Here is a 19,423-nt window from a genome sequence, read left to right on the forward strand (position 1 = left end):
TTAAAGATATCAACTGTGTATCTTTCTCATTTTCCTACACACCGGCCTTCTTCACCTCTGAGCTACAGCTTTCTCCACAATTAGTTTATGCTTTGTCCTGAGTAGCTACTTGAAAATTGCAAGTTAATAGAAAGCAGAGAAGGTGAGTGTTTTATAAAGGCCTGGGTGAAAGAGGTGAGTTTCACTGTATACTGTAGACTGTAGTTTCTGCTTTTGAAAAACAACTCCCAGGAAAAATAGGTGTGGGTTTATTTTCTACAAACAATTACTGAGTTCTTAACCTAAGCATAATAGTGACTCAGGAGCTCTGTGAACAAACAGAAATGGAAAATACAGCACCTGCACTAAGCCCTCCAGGAACCTGTAATGGAATAAAGCAAGAAAACCTCAGAAGTTAAGAGGTAACATAAGAGTTGGAGGGATATCAAGGAGCATCACGGCGCAGTTACCAGACTAAACGTATTGACTCCCCATCATGGGAAAATGCTCCAGATAGCCCCAGGGCGCAGACTTCCACCTCCTTCTAGTCTTTTCAAAATGTGCCCTTCTCACTGGGGATGACCCTGGTCATGCCATTTCATCTTGCCAACTTCCTCAAGTGTTCCAATTGTCTCTGCTATTTTTTCCCTATAGAACACATTACTTTCTAACAAAAATACAACTCGCTTATTCTATTTTTTGTTTACTCTCTGTCTCCCACCACCACCACCAAAATATAAGCTTCACCAGGGCAGGGATTTTACTCTTTGTTCCTTGCTTTTTCTTAAGCTCCTAGAAAGTGCCTGGAACCTCAAAGGAACTCAATAAATATTTGCTATTCTCATTATATGAGCTTGAAATTGAACTGTAGATAGAATGAAAATGAAAGCAAGTTACAGCAGCTGTTGTAAGGAACACACAGTGACACTAACTACCAAGATAGAAATAATAACCACATGGATGATGGCTGTCATGTATCAAGTGTTTGAGGCCCAATTGTGTGCTAAGCTTGTTTCACTATCTTATTTAATTTCCAAAATAATCCTTGGAGATAGACATTAACTCCACTTTATTGACGAGATAAGAGTCTCAGAAAACTTAAATCACTGGTCCAGGTTATGCAAATGCAAGAAAGCGCTTGTGCTGGACTGTCAGCCTAGGGTCTTTTCATTCCAGAATCTGTGGATTCTTTTTAATCCTTTTAGTTATAGAGCATTTCCAAATATGTACAGAAGTAGAAAGTTTCATACTGTGTACCCATTGTTCAGCTTCAGCCAACAATGACAAAAACATGGGCAACCAGGGCAGAGTTCATGGTCTTCATCATCTGCTACATATCAATTAAGTGAAATGGAATATTTGATTTTTTTTGGGCACTGGAGATCGAACCCAGGGGTGCTCTACCATTCCACTACATCCCCGGTTCTTTTCATTTTTTTATTTTGAGACAGGGTCTTGCTAAGTTGTCCAGGTTGGCTCAATCTTGCAGTCCTCTGTCTTAGCCTCTCAAGTCACTGAGATCACAGCAGATCACTGAGATCTTCTTTTCAAGAGCAGAAAGAATGGAACTCCACATATTTCAGCAATTGGGACACCTCCATGAGGCCTGTGTTAGTTAAACTTCCTTTTTCCAGCTACTTGCCAGTTGATTCTCCAGGCTTCAAGTGAGCCCAGGGGCGGAAGCTCTGTCCCTACTGTGAGTATCCCTGAGCTCAGGACCCATGAGGTCTGATTCAAGAAAAAAGAGCTCAAGAACTCATTTAGATAAGTGCATGTGCTAAGTCGAGGAAGGAGGAATGTTCTGCCCATATGAATCACTGCCAAGGGGTTCAGCGGTCCAGAGAAGCAAGTTCAAAAAGGAGATCAAGTGGCCAAGGACAAGGCTAGATATCTCTAGCTGGGCCACTGGGGCTTCTGGCTGATGCAGCCTGGATACACCACAAGCGTTTTCTATTAATGTTGGCACACAACAGACTAGAACAGGGAAATGTTGACTTAGGGGAGCCACAGAACTTGGGGCACAAGAGTGGGGTGCTGGAAAGGCTGGTTCCCCAAAGAGTCCAGTATGATTTTTAAAACTTGTTTCCAAGAGCCCATCTGTGCAATGCCAGACTTAGTTTGTTCCTCCTTGCTTAGTTTGTCCCTCATCCCTTTTCCTTCCCGTAGTTTTCTAAAAGGTTGAGAGGAAAAAATAGGGATTTGAGTTAAGCAGATTTGACTGGGTTCAGTCCCTGCCTCTCCCACTTGTGAGGCCTCAGGTCAGCATCAAAGTTGTCTACAGGTCATTTTCTCTAGTCATTTAGGGGAAAGACATGTTGTTTAGTTTGCACTTGTAGAGCATCCAAAATGATGTGTGGAACATGTGTACCCTGTGGGGTTGGAAATGCTCCCTCCTCACCACATGACACTAGCCCAGCATTCCTTAATGAAGAAGGCTCAGTTTCCCAACAGGATGTGCCCATGACTAGTATTATTCCTATTCTATAAAGGAGGAAATTAAAGTACCCAGGAATCCTGGTTACAGTATAAGCCCCACATACATTTTGGAAGAGATCCAGGACCTGGAAGCTAAGATGCATCTTTCCCAACCCCCTCTCATTCCCCAGAGCCATAACTTCAACTTGGGTTACCTCTACATCAACACCTTTGAAGGTACTAACATGAAACCATGTCATCCTCAGGCCAAAGACAAGAGGCCAAACACCTTCCCCATGGCAAACATTGGGATAAGTCATGTGTATTTGGCTTATAATCATTCAGGTATCATGAATGTCTCCTTCCCTCTTTTTGTATTCAGATTAGAAAATTGAAGCCCAAAAAGGTAAAATAACGTGCATGCTAAAGTCAAAACCATAATTACATCCTCTAGCCCAGTTTTCCCCTTCAGGGATACCTCTTGTGCTTGGGTGCAATGAGGAGAATCCATAGCCAGATGTCAGCAGGATGACCAGTTCTTCAACCCAGTTTGGGATTTGGTAGGCATAAGATTTCGTACCTAATTGCTACCCATGAATTACCCTTGTCGGCTTGTTTTGCTAAGCATGTTTTGTGTTTAAGTATAGCAAAATATTTCAGAGGTATAGGCAGTCATTATAATAAATACTCTGATGAATAAAGGGCAATGATTATAGGCCCTCATCACAGACGAATATCTGCAGGCACTGACACAGTATGGCTCCTGAACAGGTTATGTCTGCCAGGACCTGTCATTTCCTCACTGGCAAGAATTTCCAGAACCTCGCTACCAGAAGAGATACTGCCTGGTACAGCAGTTAATAGGGCAGAGTCTTGAGGCAGCCTCCCTGGCTTAAAATGGCATCATGCCACTTCCTAACTCCATGATCAGCATATGATTAGTTTTTCTGTATCTCGGTTTTCTTCTCAGTGAAATGGGGATAATAAGAGCATTTGATTCACATGGTTGTTCTGAGAACTGAGTTAACACATAACTTAAAACGTACAATAGTGCTTGCAAATATTAAATGCTTAATACATGCTAGCTATCTTAACAAACACTTCTCCAGACTGTAAGATACCCCCATGGTTATGGATGCCCCAACTCCCCACACATTTTGCTAATTCTCTTTCCTTAAACTAATAGGAGTAATACAGCTGGGTTGCAATACCACCCTGGTCCCGTAGGTGCTGCTCACTCCCAAAGGCAGAGCTATGCAGACCAAATCTGTCAATATTTAATAGGTATTTGGTAATAAAATATGTTTCATATATATGTGTGCACACAGACACACATATACACACATACACATGCACACATATATGAAATATTTGGTTACACAAGGCTAAAATGTGTCTATTGTGGAATTTCCAGACCATCTAACATGATAAGTGCAGGTAAACCTCCAGGCATGCATGAGGGATGGGTGGGAGGTGATAAGAGCACCATGTTCCCCAACTTTTCTAGTCACAGAACTTTTTTTTTCTACATGAACCCCCAACTACTTAAGGGATGCTCACATTCTACTAAACTGCATTTGGTAACATTTCATTCAGGTTGACTTAAAACAGTATTTCTCAAAGTGTGGTTTTTAAATCATCTGCTTGTTAAAATGCAGTTTTCTGAATCACACACAAGACCTACAGAATCAGATCCTTTGGAGGAGGGGCTGCAGATTCTGCATTTTAATAAGCTCCCCAGGTGCACATTAAATTTTGAGAACCACTGCCTTAAAGGAAACACTTCCCTAACTTCGCAATTCTATGAAGTTGAAGCCTGAATACTAAATATCCTTCGTAGGAAAGATGCTTGTTAACTTCCCAGTAAACCATACTTTAATGAAAATGGGTGTGGTGGTGTAAATGACCAGGTTTGGGGATTTTTTTTGTTTGGCTCTTAATAAGCATAGAAGTCTCCCCTGTGTCAGGGAGTGGGGAGATAATGACCAACAGGACTCAGCCCCTGCCTTCAAGGTGTGTACAGGGAAGAAGGAGCCAGGCCCACTGCTCAGCCTCCTTTCTGGGCATCGCCCTAGAACCTGGCATGCAGTCAGGTTAGTAGTCAAGTTCACAAGGGAGACAGCGGGTTGATTCTGGGAATCAAAGTAGGGAGAGGAAAATTTTCTCTGGGGGAGGGGAAATGTGCAATAAGAAACAAGACAAAAAGTCAAATGAAACAGGATGAGAGTGAGGAGTAAGGGGAGGGAAAACCTGAGATGAATTATGGGAAGAAAGAAACTCAACCCTGCTGACTCTGTTTGGTTTAAGGTGAGAAATAACAGGATTAGAATGTCAAACTGCTGAGTCCTGCAGACCTACCCATAAATCCTCTCTAGGTTATTCAGCTTTTTTCTTTAGTCACTAATTAAATCAGGCCTTAAAAGAAAGAAAAAAACACAAAACGCTTTGAGTCAAGAAGATTGCACACCACTAGCCCATAACAGGCTGGGATTCTGGTCCATGTGTGCTGAGAACTGAAAGTGGGATGGGATCGGCAGGAGAAATATCAAGATGACTGGGTTCGTGACTCTGTTTTAAACTCCTTGTAACCACTTCTTATTTTCTGTGCAATCTTTGGAGCATCTTATTTTCATATGTAACCTCTTTACCCTTTTTTTTTTTTTCTGTGGTGCTGGGGATCGAACTCAGGGTCTTGTGCATGCAAGGCAAGCACTCTACCTACCGACTGAGCTATCTCCCTAGCCCCCTCTTTACCCTTAATAACAGTAGTTGAAAACACTTGGGATGCCCTTTTCAGTGTGATTTATGCACCACTCGAAAGCAGAAGTATATAAATAAAAATATTTATAAATAATATTTAAAGTCCAAATATTATCTATTGTTATCCATTTTTCTCCTATGGATAAATGACCAAATTTCAAAAGTCTCCCCAAATCAGGGTAGCTCACCAATTCCATATGCTTTGCAGCATTCATATCTCCTATCCAGATAATATCTTTATAGACTAATTTCTTGCACATAAAGCTTGCTACACTGGGGGGTTCCCAACTCTCTCTCTGCTCATTTCATGAAAGCACACTGTCCGTGTTCCGCTCTTGGTAGATGGTATTTTTATGATCAAATATCTGACTCAAGCACCTGAGGCCACTTTGAGTCCATTTCCTGTGTCACTCTCCTTTCCTATGAGGGGCAGGGCTGACATCAAATAAGAATTTAACTGACTGCAACCCTAACAGAGATATTTCTGGCCCTGTGTTCTTCTGTTGTTTGCCTGAGCAAAATCTATCATTACTCTATATGCATATGGCATGTGTCAACTGTTTTAAAATTAGCCAATTTTCCTAAGCATAAAAATGGATTTTTGTCATATCAAATGAACCATATATCACAAAAACAAACCAGTTTTTGTTAGGGCTTTTTTTTTTTCTTTCCAAAATGCATTAAGTCTTTCTAAGTCACTGCCAAATCTATTTCACTCACTGCATTTGTGAGATACATTTAAAGAAACCGAGCACAGGGGGCAAGGGGGAATCTCAGACAGTGTCACCTGGAAAGCTAGTTCATTACCAAACCAACCACGCCTAGGAGGCTGGATTGCTTCACCTGCTTTTAAATAATAAATAAACACAGCATTTGTATGCTGCCCTGCACTGGAAGTTTGAGTTAGGGCAAAAATAATAAAATAAGTTTAAGAAAAAGAACTGTCACTGAGTACTGTTCATAATGTTGTGATAACTGCTAAGCCTGCAGTATTTCATTTCATGCTCACAGCAATCTTGTGATGTGAGTTTTACTATATCCATTTTGCAGATGTGGGCACCAAGACTCCATAGCAATTTGGCAAGATCACTCAGCTGGTGCATGGCAGAGCCTGCCCAAGACTTGAACGAGGTTAATCATATCTGCACCTCTTCTCTCAATGACGAGATTGTGTCACAAGATCCTTCAGACCTCTAGGGACATGGCATTGAGATACCAGTAGGCATCCACATCAACTCCTGTATTCCAGGTTTCTCCTCCAACTCAAGGCTAGTGGATGTTATCTTTCAGAGTTGGGGATTAGAGGGGGTCTTCTCTGGGAAATTCTACTTGAGCTCCGCAGGCGCCTCCAGACCCCGCTAAGATCAGGCGCATACTACTGAACAGGCGGTTGGAGGGTCTACGATTCCTCTCAAAAGGGAAAAACATAGGTCTCTTCTTTGGGTTAAAATCTGTGAATTTCTCTTTTGAAATGCTCACATGTTAATTGGGAGGGCAGCACATTAAATCATTACTAGTCATTAATACTTCAGCACAAATTAGTTGATCAGGTTACCAACAGGTGTGAAAGGGCCCTGAGGGAACGATTTCTTGATGGAGGTAGTGGGGAGTTGCCAAGGAGGGCAGTCTCTGGGTTGCTGCTGCGGGGGTGGGTGAGATCTTGGCAGCCTGGGGCCAAAGGGGCCAGGCAGGAAGGAGGGGCAGGACAGGACTGCTTCCACAGATGCCTGTACACACGCGCGCACACACACACTGTGCACAGGCGCCCTGCTGTCCCTTCTGAGCTTGCCCGAGCTGTCCTTACAGGCCAGCAACCTTCAGGCAAGCACCTGGGCAGCCCGGGGGCTTGTAACGCAGCCTTTGGCCTCTAGGGGTCTCCAGTGCCCCGAGGCTTCAAAAGGATGCTGACCTTGCTCTGATTTCCCTCGGGGCTCAAATCCCCAAGGGCAAAAGACTGCGCAAAGAGACTGTGTGAGACTGAGCTTGCAGGACGCCTTCCAGGACGCCAAGGCCCACCGGAACCGCTCATCCACCGCCTTGCCCCCGCCTCCACATTTATAGTACACCTAATGGCTGAACCCAAAGTGATGGGGAAGCCTAAATGAACTGCCCCGCAGTCCTTGTGGAAGCCTCGCTATGCCTCAAGGTGTTTCTATGGACCATCCTCTGCAGCCCCCACCCCCACTCTCTTCCAGCATGCCACCTCTCCAACCTACAACGACCACTCAGTCAGGCGGCCTCACGTCCAGGGAGCTGCACCAGGCCCTGGAGTGGACAACAGAGCTGGGCCCCCCAAATACCAGCTCCTACTGCCACTGGGGGTAGATCCAGATGGCCAGGCCTTCCCTGAGGTTGAGGATGAGCAAGAGAAGGAAGGACCACAGCCTGGGTCCTGGGGGACCTGGGTGCTTTGTGAAAATGAAGTCATGAAGTGAAATTTCACAACTGAGGAGTATTGAGAGAAAGTCTGTAAGAAACTCTGAGAGAGGTGATGTTACCTCCAGTCCCTGTTGAAGTTGCAATGGCGGGCTGTCCAACTGGGGCTTTCTAATCTGTTCTGCTACATGGGTTCAAATCCCAGCTCCGCTAACTAGAACGAGGTCTTGGATAATTGACCACTTCTCTATACTTAATTTTTCTCATCTTCAAAATGGGGATGATAATTTGTGCTTTTGGGGGAGCTTTTAGAACTGAATGCCAGCACCATCCCTGACACACCATGGGTATTTACTCATAGGTGTTGAATTTCATACATTTTCTCTCTGTGAAAGCAAGAGGAAACAGCAGTGACTCGGCCTCCACTCAGGCACTGATGTGACTGGTTTGGACTTACATTTTGTGATCAACTTTAATGTCACCTATTATTTTAAATTAATCACGTCTTGCTTTTTAAAGGAGTTCTATAGTACAGAGGTTTTCCATGTGTTTTGAGCAGTCTTTAGATTCCAAGTGCCCAGGCGTCCCTTGGGGTGGGGGAACAGAAGGGTCAGGTATGGAATCACAGAGCCCTAGAGGTCTCTCCAACCATGGCGGTTCACACATGTCTGCTTTATATATTGAGATTCTAGGTAAGGGCTTATTGATTAAAGCCTTCTGCTGCTTTTTTGAAAGGTTAAAAACCACGGCAAATATATTCTTGTGTAGTTCAGGGAAACCTTTTCTTCCAAGCCTAAGGACACTCGTCTCTAATTTTATTTGTTTTGAAATCCTGCTCTTTTGAAAATGGAGCACACCTGTATTCGGAAATGGCGGTGCTTGAAATATTCAGCTCACACGTACGAAGAAACTGGGATGTGTAAGGAATTGAACCAGAAACTTAGTGGAATTTCTGAACAACCCATGTGGCCTGCTCCCGGAAGTTCCTTCAGGGTTTAACAGCACTTCTCCTCCATTCTGATGGAAGTGGAACAGCTACCATTACCTTTACCTTGACCACAGAAGGTGCCCTTTCCCCTGGATGTGACCTAAGACAGTGACCACATCGCAGAACCCAAGGTTGAAGATCATAGCTTTGCATCTGATTGATCTGGGGTCAGATCTGAGCTCTGGCCCCATCCAAGCTGTGAGACCTTGGGCGAGCTATCTCATCTCTTTAAACTTTAATTGCCTTATCTGTAAACAGAGGTAGGAACACACCTTAAGTTTGTGCTATGATTAAGTGAGACAGTGCCTGGGAAGCAGTTAGCATGGTACCTGGCATGCTGGCATGCGGTAGCAATTCCCAGGAAGTCCTCCGGCCCTGGCCTCCAATATACTGAAGCCACTACCTGCCTCTCAGTGACCTCAGCTGAATCCCATCTTCGCTGAACATCTCACTAGCACTCACACCTGGGGGAACGAAAGCAGCAGCTCCCACCAACTGAATGCTCATGGGGCAGGTGTGGGCTGAGATATTTCTTTGTCTCCAAGACAGTTGCATGGGGATACGGATGCTTGAAGAGCTTATGTAGTCTAGCTAAGGTCACCCAGCTGGCAAACAACCGAGACAAGACTGAAGTCCAAGTTTATCTGGCCCCAAAAGTCAGGGGTCTTTTCTCCCCCCGTGACTTAGTGTTTCCCAGGGTCCTGAGTCTGAAAACCTCTAAGCTTGCAGTCCTCACTTTCCATCCGCAAAACAGGAATGATACTTACTTTATAAGTTTGAAATAAAAATTAAATGAGATAGTACAAGTAAAACCAAGCCTAGTACAATTTTTATTATAAAGAAGGCTTTGAATGTATGTTAAATATACATGAACTTGTTCCATCTAAGCTTTATCTGTTCTCTAAATTAATTAGAATTTCTCTCTTTTTTTTTTTTTTTTGGTGCCCAGGATTGAACCCAGGGGTGCTTCACCACTAAGCCACATCTCCAGCCCTTTTATTTTCTATTTTGACACAGGGTCTCACTAAGTTGATGAGTCTTATAAATTGCAGAGGCTGGCCTCAGACTTGGTGGTTTTCCTGCTCTGCCTCCTGAGTCACTGGGCTTACAGGCATGTGCCACCTGATCCAGCTCTAAATCGTTTAAGTTTCTTTGTGAGAACTATTCATAGAGAAGACATAGATGTATACCTGGGTCTAGGTGGGGTGTGCATGTGTGTGTGAATATGCACGCATGTCTTTGTGCTCACGTGTGTGCTACATGGAAAGTCATAAGGCAAAGTGCCACCCAGCAAACTGTCAGAGGCGTCCCCTCTGCCTGTCCTTCCCTGGTCAGATTCCTGTCTCTCCCTCCAGTCCAATTCGCTTCTCATCTTGTTAAAAAATAATTTTCTTTTCCCCTTTGCTCATGCCTCTGGGTTGTCACCAGCCCTTTTGCCGTGCCTGTCACTTCTCTACAGTTCTGAGTGACACGTCATTCACAAGAGGGAAGTAAAATAAAGTGGTTCAGCAAAGCCGGCATGTGTATGTGCGTGTGTGTGTGTGTGTGCACGCGCCTTCTGACCTTGTCAAGAGCAGCCAACTGGACACCTTGTGAGACATGTCTTGCCCAGAAGAACAGGATGGGTAAGGGGACTGCTGAGGGAGAGGCTTGAAACCTCTGGGCTCTGCTCCTCCCTGAGACCACCCAGGGCAGACCCGGTGCCTGCAGGGTGAGAGGGACATAGCAGCATCCAGAGCCCCAGTTACAACGAATGCATGACTTCTCCCCTCAAGTCCCAGGCTGAGCCCTGTCTTGGGTTCAGATTCAGCCCTATCCACTTTTCTTAAGTGACTGTTTCAACGTTATCTGCCTGAAAGTTTCCTGACTCTCAATCACCCTCTCCTTATTTTATCTTCTCCACTATCACTACCTGAAGTTATCTCATTTATTTATTTACCTACATGCTTTGTTTTCTGGATACCAAGGAAATAAAGAGTAAGAACTCAGGATCTAAACTTGTTTAGAACGCCAGCTCCCCTGTTTACTAGCTGTGTGACCTTGGACAAGTTATGCAATCTCTCTGAACCTCCAATTTATCATCTATGAAATGGGAATGGCAAACCTACCTAACTTACAAGATCAACGAGTTAATGTGCGTGAAGTCTTCAGTACCGTGCCTGACCCGTGGGTACCGTGCGTGTGTTTGCTATTATCATCAGTGTCTGAAATACCCACTCTCACCATGGTGATCGGCCTGGCTTTCCTCTAGAACGGAAACAACTTGACGGCAGGGCTCTGATCTGTGGCGTTCTCTGCCGAGTCCCCTGTGCTGCAGCATAGGATGCAGTGCACACTCATAACAATACACACAATAAATATTTCCTGAGGAATCTGCCGTAGAACCCCAGTCTCCACCCTGGCACTTAGTGCAGGAGAGAGCCACATAGACAAGTCACTACGCTGTGGTGGAGCAGTGCCGAGCAGAGTTGCAGGGAGATGTGTAGGAGTACAGAGGGGGAGGCGACGAGTCCCTCCAGGGTCTCAGAGACGCCGTCTCAAGGAGGTGATATTTAGAGTCTTGAAACTCGGTAACCCTTCAGGAAGTGAGAGCAGGGCAGGGGAAGGTTCTGCAGGAACACGAGGAGGCACAGCTAAGTCCCCCTATCCCTGTGAGTCGCTGCCTGTCATGTCACGTGCTGCAGTGAGAAGCAGAGGCGGGAGAGATGAGCAGGGAGAGGCTGTTGGACCAGCTCAGGAATCTGGACTGCATTCTGACAACCGCGGGGAGTCTCTGGTGGTAACAAGGAGAGAGGTGTGACCGGAAGTACCATTCTGCAAGATGGTGCCAGCTGCAGAGGGAACCTGCGAGCCTTCAAGACAGGAAACAGGGAGACCAGAGCCTGGGAAGGTCCAGGTGAGGAGGGACAAGAGCCAGCTCCTACCCAAGAGTGGTAGGAGCTTGAGACAGAGCCCAGATGCACCTTGTCCAGTCCTGGCAATGGATTGGCGGGGGGTGGGGGGAAAGAGTGCAGCACCGGACAACACGCTTACTGAGGCCTCTGGAGGCCTGGTTGTGCCACTGGCCAAAGCAGGGAATTTGGGGAAAGCAATGGGTGGGTGTGTGAATGCTGACCCCAGCTTTGGACACTGTGACCTTGTGGGTACTCAACAGAAGACCTAAAGTAGGAAAAGGGGTGGCACTGTTTGGCATCTACCCTGTGCCAGGAGCTGTGTTAGGCACCTTCTGTGTTTTGTCTTCCTTCACACTTAAAACAACACTTTGAGAGATGGGACATTATTGTCTTTATTTCATGGGCACCAAAACTCAGCTTCAGAGTATCTTTTCTTCATGGTTAACATTCAAGAACTCTAAGTAGATTATTGTGATTAAGCCGCACTGAACAAAGAACGTGTAAAGAGAAGGATTAGAAAAGACAGTCGTACAGGTAATGTGGGGGCAGATCGTGGAAATCCTAGAATGGAACCCTAACTGTCCTGCAGGGTTATTGTAAGAAGCAGGTGAAACATGGCCTGTGGAAAAAAATTGTGAATTATAAAATGTTGAGCAAATATGAGCTCTAGTCAGGGCCAAACCTTACTGCAGTGACTAGCAATAATAACATAATGACAACAGATGAGTTATGATTTTCAAATCTGTAATTATTAAATGATATTCTATCACCATGACTTCTCCCCTTTCTTCTTACTGATAATTCAATGAAATAATCTTTGACACAAAACAGTGCCTTTTCTTTCTCTCTGTCACACTATCAACATGTCCAGTTTGAAAAAGGAAAACCTCTCACAGGTATGATCCTAATATGGCAGAGACGAGAAAGAAGAAGGGAATTTGAAAATTGAACACACCCAAATGATCCCCACTGTAAAGATCAGTCGCTTGGTTATTTCCACTGTCAGGAAGAGACTCAAAAATACCAGGATACAATCCGCAGGCCTCCCATCTCCTCAACCTTTGCGCATGAACGGAGAGCTGCAACGCTTTGCAAGGGCTCTGGGCTGAGCCACGGTTAGCGAGGTCCCTCCTCAAACAAATACAGGTCAACATAAGCCATTTGTGCCCTCCTCGACTTTAAGTTTCAGAAATACCTGTCCACAGGCTCCCCGGGGCTGCTCTTGACCTCACCCTCCATGTTCTCTTTTTCGCGTCTCTGGCTCTTTGTCTCGTGGCTCTGCCCTTTCTCCCCATTAACTTGTCACTTCTTTGCAGGGCCTAGACCAGCACTTTCCAAGAGAAATGTAACGCTGGCCACATTTAACTTTTCTAGTAGCCACATTAAATAGGAAAAAGAAATGGTGAAACCAAACGTAATATATTTTATTTCATGCAGTATGTCCAGAATATGTGATCATCATTAAAAATTGTTGATGAGCAAGGCACAGCCAGGCATATGCCTGTAATCCCTGCAGCTCGGGAGGCTGAGACAGGAGGATCATGAGTTCAAAGCCAGCCTCAGCAAAAGTGAGGTGCTAAACCACTCAGTGAGACCCTGTCTCTAAATAAAATACAAATTAGGGCTGGGGATGTGACTCAGTAGTCAAGTGACCCTAAGTTCAATCCCTGGTACAAAAAAAAAAAAAAAAAATTACACACACACACACACACACACACACACACACACACACACATTCTTTTACATTCCTTTTAAAATGAATATTCAAAATCCACTGTGAATTTTATACTACAGTACATGTTTCACATGCTCAAGGGCCACCTGTGGCTATCCTATTGGGCAGTTAGGACATGTTCAGTTCAGTCCTGAGGTATAAATCTTCGGCTCCTTTGACCCCTTAATCATTCAGGATATATTTGCAGGGTGAGCTTTTATACCAGGAATGGTGGGACTGGCTAGTGAAGATTCCATGCTGTAATGATGCTACTTAAATTCACTTCCTTCTGCATGGCAGAGTGGCAATTAAAGAGGGACCAACCTGCCCCTAATTGGTCAGATGAGACCAGTTCACTGTAGCCCTGAGGCTAAGCCTAGCTGCTCTGCCTGTCCCTTCTCTCATAAATAGAAAAGACTTAAATCCACAACCACTGACCACACACCCACCCTCCTGGACCTTCTTCACATTCTCTAAAGATGGCAGTGGATGCTTCTGAAGAGTAAAAAGAAAGGTCATGCCCAGAGTCCAGCTGCATGGTCATTGAATACAGGAATCAAGGTCTAGGGCAGGATATTCAAGAGCCAGTAAATGTCCCTAGAGACCTGTTCCCCGAATGAACTCCTGAGGCAAAGCACGCAAACAGACTGGTTTCCTGGGGATTTCCCGCTTGACCTCTGAACAATTTCGGTGTGACTTTAGGGAAGTCATTTTACTCTTGTGCTGCACATGAACTCCCTCTAGTACAGGAATAGGGCCACAGAGCAGTGATGTGCAGCCTGAATAGACGTCTCGCAACAAATGAAGACCAGGGAGTAGGGCAGTTGTTACTGGCCCTCTCACAGGAACCATGCTTCACATTGACCTTCTCCCTGGGAGAGAAGCCCACTGTGTGTGGAGAGGAGCACATGTGTGGCTGGCAGACCCAGCCTTCTGCTGGTGGGCAGCCCTTGGTCCTTCCTTGGGCTGACCAGGCTGACTGACTGCCTCTCCCCTCTCCTGCTCAGCTGAGCAATAACAGTAGCCCGGGGTACAGCTGTGGGCAGTACCACACCCTGCCCCTCTTGCTTTCTTGTGGTCTCCTCCTTGGTGACTGCTACAGCATATGTTTTATTAAAAGGGAAAGAGAAGGGGAGACAAGAGGTTATGTACATGGGCATGCTCAAGAATCTTAAGATTGAAAATCTTCTGCTCAGTGCTAAATGCCTAAGGGCTTTGGCATTTTGCCGACTCTAAGTAAACCCCAAGAGGAACATTTGGGTGGGGAAATAGGAAATGGAAGAAAATCAAAGCTCTCTCTTAAGATATTCTGATTCTAAAATATGAGATTTTCTCATGTTCTCTTGAAACTGCCTGCTTTCCCCTAATATCCGTACTCAGTTTTTTGGATATGAGGTTGATAAGCTCTCTGACCTTGAGCAACATTTTCCTCCTTGTATGTGGGTTAGACTTAGGGCTGGGCAGAAGCACAGGTCATTCTCAGTGCCTAAAAAGATACCCAGCATTTCAGAGCCCTCTGTTCAGATCCTCAGGCAACTTCTCCTAGGTCATTGAATGTTTAAAATAATGGAACCAGATTTATAGTGTTTCCATGTTGGGAGAGCAGAGGTGATCCAGGGTCAGCATCTAGGAACTGGTGAAGAGTCCAGCTTTCTCAACTGTGCTGCACTTGGTGTCTCCATGAGCTGGAACCCAACTCCCCTTCTCTCCCATCCGAACTAATCCCACCCCATCCCCAGGGCTCAGCTCAGACTCGCTCTCCTCTGAATGCTGATAGCTCTCATTATCTGTAAAAATCAATTGCAGATTAATTAGATCAGCCTCTTGGCCCCTCCTGTACTGAACTGCTGTTTAGAACTTATATCATCATTTGCCTGGTGCTAGATGTAGGCCTGCTTCCCTAACTAGACTGGAAGATCATTGAGGGCAAAGGCTTTTAAGACTTTTATCCTTTACTACCTTTAGGTCAGTGCCAGAGGAGAAGCTCTGGGAAGAAGCATCCTCCCAACCTTGTAAAGTACAGAATAACTGAATCAGACAACAACTACCAAGACTGACCCCTCCTTAGAAGAAGCTGGCGGAGATGGGTTGGTTTAGGAGCAATAAGACTCAGATCCCATTCCAAGATTTCCCTTAATTGGTGTGTGACCCAAACTAAAGCATTTCTCTTTCTGAGGTTCTCTCCCCTTCCTTTTCCAAGAAGAAGGCTAAAATCACTCTAGTCTACTTCTTAGACTAATCAAAGATAAACGAGACAATCTGCCATGAGAATATTGATTAGAGGAGCTTTGTAAAATGCTCCCGGCATTTAAAATTTCCAATGTCCCCCCCCCCATTGGAAAAGGATGCCTTTATAAAATGTATCCAAGGTCTTATGTTTTAAGAGAAAGAGTTGAATCACCAAAAGCACATTGCACAGTGTTCTGATAAACACTACCCAGCAAACCTCAACATGCAGCATCTCAGTCAGCAGAAAGTGCCCATGCAGATGTCTCCAGTCCCTCCAGATTACCTCTTGTTTGTGAACTGGAAAGGGATTTTGGAGCACCCTCTCAGAGGGGATCTCACTTATGTGATTCTCCCTGGGGACTAGCCTGTGCCTTGGGAAAGGGGATGTGGAGGAGCTGATGACGCAGGGACACTCTGCCCTCTGGCCTCAGTCAGTAAACAACCTGTCAGGAGGCCAGGAAGAAACACTCAGAAATGGATCTTGAGGGCCATGGACAGAAGATGCCCCCCATTCTTGAGACAAGACCAAGGCAGCAGGGCAGGAACCTCCTGCCCTCCCTAGTCATTTCCTCCTCATCTCCTTTCTTATGCCCACACTACAGCACACACCACTCCATTCTGGGGGAGAAAAACAGCTCCATTTTTGGTGAGGAGAGGAAAGCAAGAGTCAAGAATGTTTCTGTCTTCTCCCGGGCTGCAGCCCAGCTGTCAGACCTTTGGAGCCAGCTGCTCTCCAGCAGGGAAGACTATGGTCTGACATTTGCTTCCTGTTTTCAACATTCCTCAGTATCCAGGCACTGCATCTTTTCCCATCACATCCCTCCTCAAAGAAGCAAAGCATGCATCTTTTCCCAGAGCAGGCAGCAGCTATGATACCAACAGGACAGGATCACTGTGCAGCCTTGCTTGGTCATGCCATCAATGCTGCACAACAACTTATTGGGGGAAAGGGGAACTTCAGAGTCATGCTTTAAACAAACAGCATACACACAACTGTGTGAAGTCAAGAGAGAAACACAAACTTCAGCACCCTCTGCTGTTGCCTGAGGTCATCAGACTGCCCCCGGGGGATTTGGTAAAATACTTCAGCTGCTTGGGTAAGACTGGCATTGCATGTCTTCTAGTGAGCACCGTCAGAGAGTCACTTCAACATACACACAACTGGAGAAGGACGGGGGCAGAAATAATTGACTTACAATATACATTTTAGCTTTCTGATTGGTCTGTGCTGACATTTTACTGTGCTTGTTGGATAAGGCCCAGATTGCCTGGCTACGAGCACGGCCTTTTATAATCATTATCCTTATAACAAAACATTTGCTCCTACTCAGGGCACCCTGTTCCCAAGGCTAGGAAGAGCACACACACAGTTCTTTACAGAGGGGTCTGTTCAATCATGTTAGAGTGCATTAGCTTGATTTTTAGTTAATATTTGGCGTAAGTCTATATACCCTGGATAAATATGTACCATGCAGAGGGACTGCTTGGGGAGGAGAAAACTCCTCTGGGCTAGAATAGCAGCTCACAAGTTCATTCTCCAGCTAGGCAGGACCACTCCAGGCACCCGTGGCCCGCGCTGGGCACTGTGCATGCTTGCTTCTTCTGTAGATAGCCAGTTTCCTACAGATAGCTGTGAACACGCACGCACACATGCGTACACACACACACACACACACACACACACATACACTACAGGCAGCATTGGACTGTGTACCCAGATGATCACAGAAACAGGGAGAGATATCTGCTAGATGATACCAGCACATCCCCCTTTCTGCACAGGGATATTCTCTCCTAGTGTCTCCAAAGCTCTGCTGGGCTCCATCAATCAATGGGGCTTCTGCCACCACCCTGGAGACTATTTGCACCTTAAAGGGTTCACTCTTTGGAACCCCCTCCCCCCAGCTGCAAGTGCATGGGAGTAGGACTAGCCTCTAAAGGCAGGCTACAGGGCTCTCTGAACATGTGAAGACAGATGTACCGTGCATCAGGATCTCGGTGCCTTAGGGTCCTTCCCAAATATAGTGAACCTCATACAGTTGGGTTCAGCATCTGCTCAGCAGGCAAAAGTCCTTGTCATCTTCTGCAATTATGCAGCCCGACTGGATTTTCTGAAGCTAATGGGAGTTGCACTAACTTTGAGGACTTAGACCAAGCAAAAGCAATATAGGTCAGGCAGAGTGTCCAAGTCGTGTAACAGCCATGCAACACCAGGAGACAAAATCAGAGCGATCTCCAGCTAGCCCCTGAAGTCCACCGCTCAGGTCCACAAGACAGAACTAAGAGCCCTGGAATCATTACCCCCTTTGCCTACAACTGTCAGGCACCAGGGCACGAGGGTTATAGGAGGGCAAGATGAACCCTCACCAATGCGTGCACCAAAGGACAACGAAGAGGAGATAGAGAAAAATCGCGAAACCCCTGCACTGTTACCTTGAATCCTTGCAAGAGCCCTCCTTGCCGTATCAGCTGCTCCCCAAACCTCCAACGACTGGGAGGAGGCTCCTAAAAGGTTCCAGATTTTCGTGCAACATCTCTAGTGGCAGCTCTCCAAAGTTTTTACTTCATGATTTCTTGTGGCTCTTTCTCATTTGGGGAAACGCGAATGCCTCCCCCTCAGCGTGTGAGAGGGAGCGGATGTCTCTTTTCAAATTCTCCTGCTCTCCGCTTTGCTGTTGCCGCCGCCGCCGCCGTTAGACCACTTGCCTGCTGCCTTCCCGCTGAGCAGCAAGGATCCCAGTCACCCAGAGCATCTTTGAAGTGAGGCTTTGGCGCTGGGCTGGGGGCACGCGGGTTGGGAGAGGTGAGGAAAGTGGAAAACCCAGCTGGGGGAGTCCCTGTCCCTCTACCGAGAGAAACCTAAGGTCTCGCCTTCTTTCCAACTCTAAAGACTCACCCGCCCTCTCTGTCATCCAAGATCGGAGCCTTGCACATGGGCAAAGACGTTTCCTCCGGCCCCGCGGCTTGCCCGGCTGCCTGCAGACCTAGCGGCGCCCTCGGAGCGCCCCGCAGGTGCATAGCCCTGGACAAGTGCTCTCCCGATCCTCCGAGCTCAGCGGAGGCGCTGCCGGAGGAGCCGCGAGCAGCTGGCGAGGCGGAAGGTTTCCATCCCAGGGCTGCAGCCCGGCGCGTCCCCGCTGCCACTCCGCGCTCCGTACCTAGGCAGTGTCACCTGCAGACTCAGACACCAGATGAGTGTCTTAAGATAACAATGCTGCCCGGCCTGCCTCTCTCTTTTTTTCTTATGCATGTAAGTCGGCAGCCAATAGGACGCAGCGACACATTCCCCACAGGTGCCCATTGGCTGGGCGGCCTGGCAGGGGCGGGCTCTGAGCCCCAGCGACTATCTCCTTTGGCTAGCTGGCAGGCTGGGGCACAGCTCAGAGTTAACCCTCCCGGTTTTGCAGCAGGGACTTTTTGGCACAGATAAGGGAACCTCGGATAAATTCAAGGGCTGGGGCGGGGGCGGGGGTCAAGTTTGGATAGTCTACGAAGGCTGGGGAACAAGAAGTAGCGGGGGAGCTCATTACATTTTCTTCTAATCTTCCCCGAGTTATAATCATCATTTGCCCCAGCCCATTTTGTTTGCTTGCTTAACCAGAACTCCCAGAGATCGGGACCCATTTTCCTTCTAATCTGAGGTTTCATTTGGTTGTTTTGTGCATTTCAGCTTCCTGAGTTACTCAGAAGTGAGCCCCAAGTGAGAAATAGTAAAAACACACACACGCACACGAAGGAAAGAGAGAGAGAAAGCCAAAAGATAGCAGGAACTGCTTAATACGGCTAGAGAGAAACAGAGATGCTGGACAGCTAAATTAAGAAACATCCTGCCCCCACACCAGGACTGTGCAGACCAAGGAAAGAATAACTTCAGGGTTCTGGGGAGACATTAAATAAAAAGAAAAGAAAAGAATTGTTTTGCTGGTGGTGTTTTCCTTCTGTGCGTTCCTTTCACTTCAGATTGTGTCAGGAAGAGAGACTTGGTTTTTAAAGGAAAATTAGAGAAATCACAACAGGACCAGCCTTGTCTCTGTGAAGCAGGTGCTGTCGCTGAGCCTGTGAATTGAG

General features: G+C 46.2%; 1 protein-coding gene across 3 annotated transcripts in view; it reads right to left on the reverse strand.

The window, feature by feature from the left end:
- BRINP2 (BMP/retinoic acid inducible neural specific 2) overlaps window positions 1-18,563 on the reverse strand; it is a 95,658-nt gene extending 77,095 nt beyond the window's left edge. The window contains exons 1-2 of one of the 3 annotated variants that reach the window (XM_079105925.1): window positions 18,252-18,563; window positions 17,789-18,134 (exon numbers count right to left, since the gene is read on the reverse strand). The gene's annotated coding sequence lies outside the window, so the exon portion shown is untranslated. Of the gene's footprint in view, window positions 1-17,788 lie in introns of all 3 variants that reach the window. The other 2 variants (XM_079105926.1, XM_079105924.1) reach the window with 2 other exon arrangements.
- Window positions 18,564-19,423: the final 860 nt, after the last annotated feature.

This window comes from Sciurus vulgaris, assembly GCF_902686455.1.
Source record: "Sciurus vulgaris genome assembly, chromosome: 12".
Classification (NCBI taxonomy): domain Eukaryota; kingdom Metazoa; phylum Chordata; class Mammalia; order Rodentia; family Sciuridae; genus Sciurus; species Sciurus vulgaris.